We start from the raw sequence: 6,543 nt of genomic DNA, 5'->3' as shown, positions 1-6,543 counted from the left end.
AGAGAGAGAGAGAGAGAGAGAGAGAGAGAGAGAGAGAGAGAGAGAGAGAATGCACAAGTATCTGGCTCTTGTAGAACCTCAGCTACAAAGTTAATGTGCAGGTACTATTTTTAATCATAAAATCTTAGAAATGGAAGGGGCTGCAAGGACCATCTAGTCCAAGCTCATGCCTTCCAGGAATGCAATAGTAAAGAACACCATGAAAATCCTCATCCAACCTCTGTTTAACAACCCCAAAGAAGCAGAGACCAAAAACTTTCAACATGGTCTTTTCCACTGTCGTTTCTTTCAGTATGTTCTTCCCAATGTTTAATCTCTTTTCTTGTAATATGAATCAGCTGTTCATATATTCTAGTCTCTGGAGCAGCAGAAAACAAGCTTGCTCCATCTTCTACATGACATCCCTTCAGATATTTCAAGATAGCTCAATTCCCTTCTTTTCCCTAAGCTAAAAATACCCAAACTTCCAAAATCATTTTTCATAAAGTTTGGTTTCCAGACCCTTTATCATTTGTCACCCTTGTCTGGACATGTTTCATCTTGTCAATATCCTTCTTGAAATGCTGTGCCCATAACTGGACACAGGATTCCAGGTGGGGTCTGACCAAAGCAGAATAGAGTGGCATTTCTCCTTTGCTCAAACTGGACGCCATGCTCCTGTTGATATAGCCTAGAATTGCACTGAAGTTTTGGCCACTGCATCACACTGTTGACTCATGTTTAGCTTACAGTCTCCTAAGACTCCTAGACCCCTTTCACATGGACTGCTTTCCAGCAAGGTAGCATCCATCATGTATCTGTGCATTTCATTTATTCTGCCTAACTGTACTACCTTACATTCTCCCTGTTGAAATTCATTTTGCTAGTTTTTGCCCAGCTCTCCAATTTGTCACGGTCATCTTGAATTCTGTTCCTGTCCACCTTATTTTGATGTCATCTCCAAATTTGATAATCATTTCTTCTATTCCATCATCAGAGGCCCAAAACACACAGGCCAAATAAAACGGCTTCTAGCTGCTATGGGGTGCATGGCATTGAAACGATGCACAGCCCAAAGTGGCCAGAAGCTGCTCCAAGGCCTCCTAAAGCAGCCCAAAGCCACCATAAAAAGGAGCTGGGATAACCCAAGCTCATGGTGGTGGTTGGATTGGGACCTTGGCGGCAGACTGCTTTGGAAGTGGGCTGTGCAGTCGCCGCAGTCCAGGTTCTGTTGTGGCCGAAGCAGCCAGAGGCTGTTCCTTATCGGCCATGTGCTTCGCCCCTAAGTCATTTATAAAGATATTGTCTAGCACTGGGCCCAGGATCGAACCCCGAGACAACTATGTTTTATTGAAACAAGCTAACATCAAGCTAGCTAATGAAGCTGGCTTTTTTCAGTAAACTCTAAGATCAGTCACACTGGAGAGGTTCATAATTAATATTAAAATGCAGTTACTTAACAGTGAAAATAAAAGCTTTGTTATCTTCTCCCCATAAGTATACCAGAGGAGAGGAAATGGGGATTACATGAGCGTGTTCATTAAACACTAAACTACTGTTTGGTATAAGGGAACTTCATTTGTTCATATCCTTAATCATCATCTCCCTGTAAAAAATAGTTCCATTTGGCATATAAATGTTTAAATACCAGGTTTTCAGAATACCATAATCAACAATTTACAGATTTTTAAACATAGAATGCAGATTATCCACTTTGACAAACACCACCAAAAAAGTATTTTGTTGTTTTTGTTATGTGCCTTCAAGTTATGTCCAACATGTGGTGGCACTATCATACGATTTTCTTGGCAGCATTCATTCAGAGAAAAATTGCCATTGCCTTCCTCTTAGGCTAAGACAGTGTGAGCTGCTCAAGGTCATCCAGTAGATTGCCATGGCTAAGCAGGGATGAAATGAAAATGCATTAACTTTGGAAACCAGTGCCAGCTGAAGGACTTCTACCCACCTGCAAAACTCATGCACTTCAGATAGGATCAATAATTCCTGCCTTTATCCCATGGTGCATAGAATCATAGAATCGTAGAGTTGGAAGAGAGCACAAGGAACATCCAGTCCAACCCCCTGCCATACAGGAAATCTCAATCAAAGCATCCCTGACAGATGGCCATCCAGCCTCTGCTTAAAGACCTCCAAAGAAGGAGACTCCACTACACTCCGAGGGAGTGTGTTCCACTGTCCAACAGCCCTTACTGTCAGGAAGTTCCTCCTAATGTAGAGGTGGAATCTCTTTTCCTGCAGATTACATCCATTGCTCCAGGTCCTGTTCTCTAGAGCAGTGCTTCTCAATTATTTTCTGTCATGCCCCCCCCTAGGAAGAAGAAAACATTTCGCGCCCCCCTTTACGGAGCCTCGCGCCCCCCCGGGGGGGCCCGCCCCACTATTTGAGAAAGGCTGCTCTAGAGCTACAGAAAACAAGCTTGCTCCCTCCTCAATATGACATCCCTTCAAATATTTAATCAGGGCTATCATATCGCCTCTTAACCTTCTTTTTTCCAGGCTAAACATCCCCAGCTCCCTAAGTCGTTCCTCATAGGACATGGTTTCCATACCCTTCACCATTTTAGTCGCCCTCCTTTGGACACGCTCCAGTTTCTCAAAGTCCTTTTTAAATTGTGGTGCCCAGAACTGGACACAATATTCCAGGTGTGGCCTACCAAAGCAGAATATAGTGGCACTATTACTTCTCTTGATCTGGACACTATACTTTTTTATTGATGCAGCCTAAAATTGCATTGACCTTTTTAGCTGCCGCATCACACACGCATCACAACTTGTGGTCTACTTGGACTCCTAGATCCCTTTCACATGTAGTCTCATTCAGCCAGGTGTCCCTAATCGTATATCTGTACATTTCATTTTTCTGCCCTAAGTACAGTACTTTGCATTTCTCTGTGTTGAATTTCATTTTGTTAGTTTTGGCCCAGCTTTCTAGTCTATTCAGGTCATTTTGAATTTTGATCCTGTCCTATGGGGTGTTAGCTACTCCTCCTAATTTGGTGTCATCTGCAAATTTGACGAGTATACCCCCAATTCTGTCATCCAAGTTATTGATAAAGATGTTGAATAGCAATGGGCCCAGGACAGAGCCCTGTGGGACCCCACTGGTCACTTCTCTCCAGGATGAAAAGGAGCCATTGTTGAGCACCCTTTGGGTGTGGTCAGTCAACCAATTACAAATCCATGTAACAGTTGCCTTGTCCAGCCCACATTTTACAAGCTTGTTTGCATGAATGTCATGGGAAACCTTGTCAAAGGCCTTACTGAAATCAAGATATACTATAGCCACAGCATTCCCTTCATCTAACAAGCTGGTAATTTTATCAAAGAAAGAGATCAGGTTTGTCTGGCATGACTTGTTTCTCTGAAACCCATGTTGACTTTTTGTGATTATGGAATTGCCTTCTAAATGTTCACAGATTCTCTGTTTAATGATCTGCTCTAGAATATTTCCTGGGATTGATATCAAACTAACTGGACAATAATTGTTGGGATCCTCTTTTTCCCCCTTTTTGAAGATGGGAACAACGTTTGCCCTCCTCCAGTCTGCTGGCACTTCTATTCTCCAGGAATTTTCAAAGATTATTGCCAATGGCTCTGATATTACATTTGCCAGTTACTTTAATACCCTTGGATGTAGTTCATCTGGTCCTGGAGACTTAAATGCATTTAGATTAACAAGATATTGCTCTACTATCTCTTTACTTATTCTGTGCTGAATTTCCCCTATTCTGTCCTCTGCTCCATTATCCTCAGGTTGAGCACCCTTTTCCTTTTCTGAGAAGACTGAGACAAAGAAAGTGTTGAGTAATTCTGCCTTTTCTCTGTCCCCTGTTAACATTTTGCCATCTTCTCCACGCAGTGGCCCTACCATTTCCTTCTTCTTCCTTTTGCTGCGGACATATCCAAAAAAGCCCTTTTTATTGTTTTTAACCTCTCTAGCAAGCCTGAGTACATTCTGCGCTTTAGCTTTTCTGACTTTACCCCTACACGTGCTTGCTATTTGTCTGAATTCCTTTTTCGTGATTTCCCCCTCTTTCCATTTCTTATACATGTTCCGTTTCAAACTTAGCTCAGTTGAAAGTTCCTTAGTCATCCATCCTGGTTTCTTTAGGCACCTCCCATTTTTCTTTCTCACTGGAACTGTTTGAAATTGTGCCTTCAGTATCTCCCTTTTGAGAAACTCCCATCCGTCCTGAACTCCCATCTCTTTTAATATTCCTGACCATGGGATCCCCCTCAATATTTCTCTAAGTTTATTGAAATCCACTCTTCTAAAGTCTAGAATGTGTGACTAGGCCTGGCTTCTCCTATCCACTGTATAACAAACTCCAGGAGAACATGGTCACTTCCACCTAAGGATCCCACCACTTGCACCCCATTAACCAAGTCATTATTGTTGGTTAGGATCAGATCTAAAATAGCTGACCCCCTTGTTGCCTCTTCCACCTTTTGGACAATGAAATTATCTTCGAGGCAAGTGAGGAATTTGTTAGACCTTGAGGATTTGGCTGAGTTTGACTTCCAGCAAATATCAGGGTAGTTGAAGTCACCCATCACTACTACATCTCTCCTTTCTGAGTGTATGGTCATCTGTTCTAGAAAGGCATCGTCCCACAATAGACTCCCACAATAACATCCTTGTTGTTTCCCTGCCCTTTAATTTTTATCCAGATGCTCTCCACTTGGCTGTCAGTATTGATGTCCTGGATCTCTTCACTGGTGTAAATATCTCTGACATATAGTGCTATTCCTCCTCCTTTCTTGTTTGGCCTATTTCTCTTAAAAAGGTTATACCTGTCTATTTCCACATTCCAATTATGAGACACATCCCACCAGGTTTCAGTGATGCCTATTATATCATATTTGTTTTGCTGTACTAGGAGTTCAAGTTCATCTTGCTCATTTCCCATGCTGTGTGCATTAGTGTAGAGACATCGCAGACCATGGGTCCCCTTCACTTGCTGCCTATGCAAGTTTTTGTGCTTCCTACTGTTGGGTCCTTTCGCTTACTGTCTTGTTTCCTCTATGTCAGTTTGACTGTTTTCTCCAGCCCTTTTGCCTTCCTTAATATTGTCTCCCTTCCCCATAGAACTCAGTTTAAAGCCCTCCTAATCAAATTCTTGAGACTGTTGGCAAAAACATTTCTTCCAACTGGCGTGAAATGCAACCCGTCCATTGCAAGAAGTCCCTCCTCATGAAACCGCAAGCCCATGATTGAAGAATCCAAATTGTTCTCAGTGGCACCATCTGCGGAGCCAGTTGTTCACATCCGCTATTTTCCTCTCCCTTCTTGGACTGTGCCCTTCAACTGGCAGAAGAGACGAGATGACAACTTATGCATCCATTTCTTTCAGTTTCCTACCAAGTGCCTCGTAATCCCTTTTGATGTTCTGAAGGCTGTGTCTTGCAGTATCATTGGTTCCCACGTGGACCAAAAGGTCAGTAGATTTGACCAGTCTTTTCAGGCTCTCTGTCACATCATGGATCTTTGGCCCCGGGAAGACAAAAACCTCTTGAGACATCTTGTCAGGCCTACAAATCACTGCTTCTGTACCCCTCAGCAAGGAGTCCCCCACTATGACCACACGCCTCCTACGAGGCTTAGCAGCGACTGTTCCCTCGGGTGGGACTCCAAGGTTCCCTTGCTCTGTCCCTGAAGTCTGTCCATGCTGCTCTTCCTTGTCCTCCTTGATAAGGGAAAGAGGTTCAAATAGATTCTCTAGCTGCAAGTTCCCAGAACAATCCCTTCTTGCCCTACTTCTCTGTGTGACATTCCTCCAGCTGTCTGCCTCCTTTGTATGTGAAGTGACCTTCTCCTCTCCAGCAACTTCCTCTGCATGGTACTCATCCAAGATCGTTAGTTCCGTTGTGTCCAGGAAATCCTCTTGCTCCCTAATGTGGTGAAGTGTAGCTACTCTGGACTCCAACTGCTGTACTTTCTCCTCCAAGAGTGCTACCAACTTGCACTTGGTGCATGTGAAGTTCTGCACCTCTGTAGGCAAGAAGACAAACATCCCACAAGTTTTGCAGGTGACTGCAGCAGTTCCCTCAGTGTCCATACTGCGAAGTCTTTAGTAATCACTGAAACAGGACTGTGGGCTTCCTCCTCAAAAAAATCCTCTGGTAAGCACCAACGTTGAGGCCCCTGATGACCTGGCATTTTCACTAATCTCTGGCAGCGAACTCAATCTACTGGGAATATAACTTTATAGTAATGTCCTGGCTGCTAGCTTATACTTAAAGGCAAGGTTCTGACTCACATTTTGCTCCTAACCTGATGCCACTGGTGTAGATTTCTTTGGATTAAAAAAAATGAAAAATGAAAAATGAAAAATTGCACGCCTAATGGTGCGTGGCTCTGGAAGGAGTTATATAGAGCTAGTCTGCTAGCTCCGTCTCCTAGTGACTCACAGATGTGACTCACAGAAGCTCTGCCCCTTCAGCAACAAGCACACTCTCTCAAAATGGCCACCCAGCTACTCCTCTCTTTCTTATCTCTCTGGCAGGACTGCTCTGGAAGGCTCTGGAAGGAGTTATATAGAG

This window comes from Sceloporus undulatus, chromosome 9 (genome assembly GCF_019175285.1).
Source record: "Sceloporus undulatus isolate JIND9_A2432 ecotype Alabama chromosome 9, SceUnd_v1.1, whole genome shotgun sequence".
Taxonomy (NCBI): Eukaryota; Metazoa; Chordata; class Lepidosauria; order Squamata; family Phrynosomatidae; genus Sceloporus; species Sceloporus undulatus.
The sequence above is the reverse complement of the archived record's forward strand: the minus strand, read 5'-3'. Positions refer to the sequence as shown.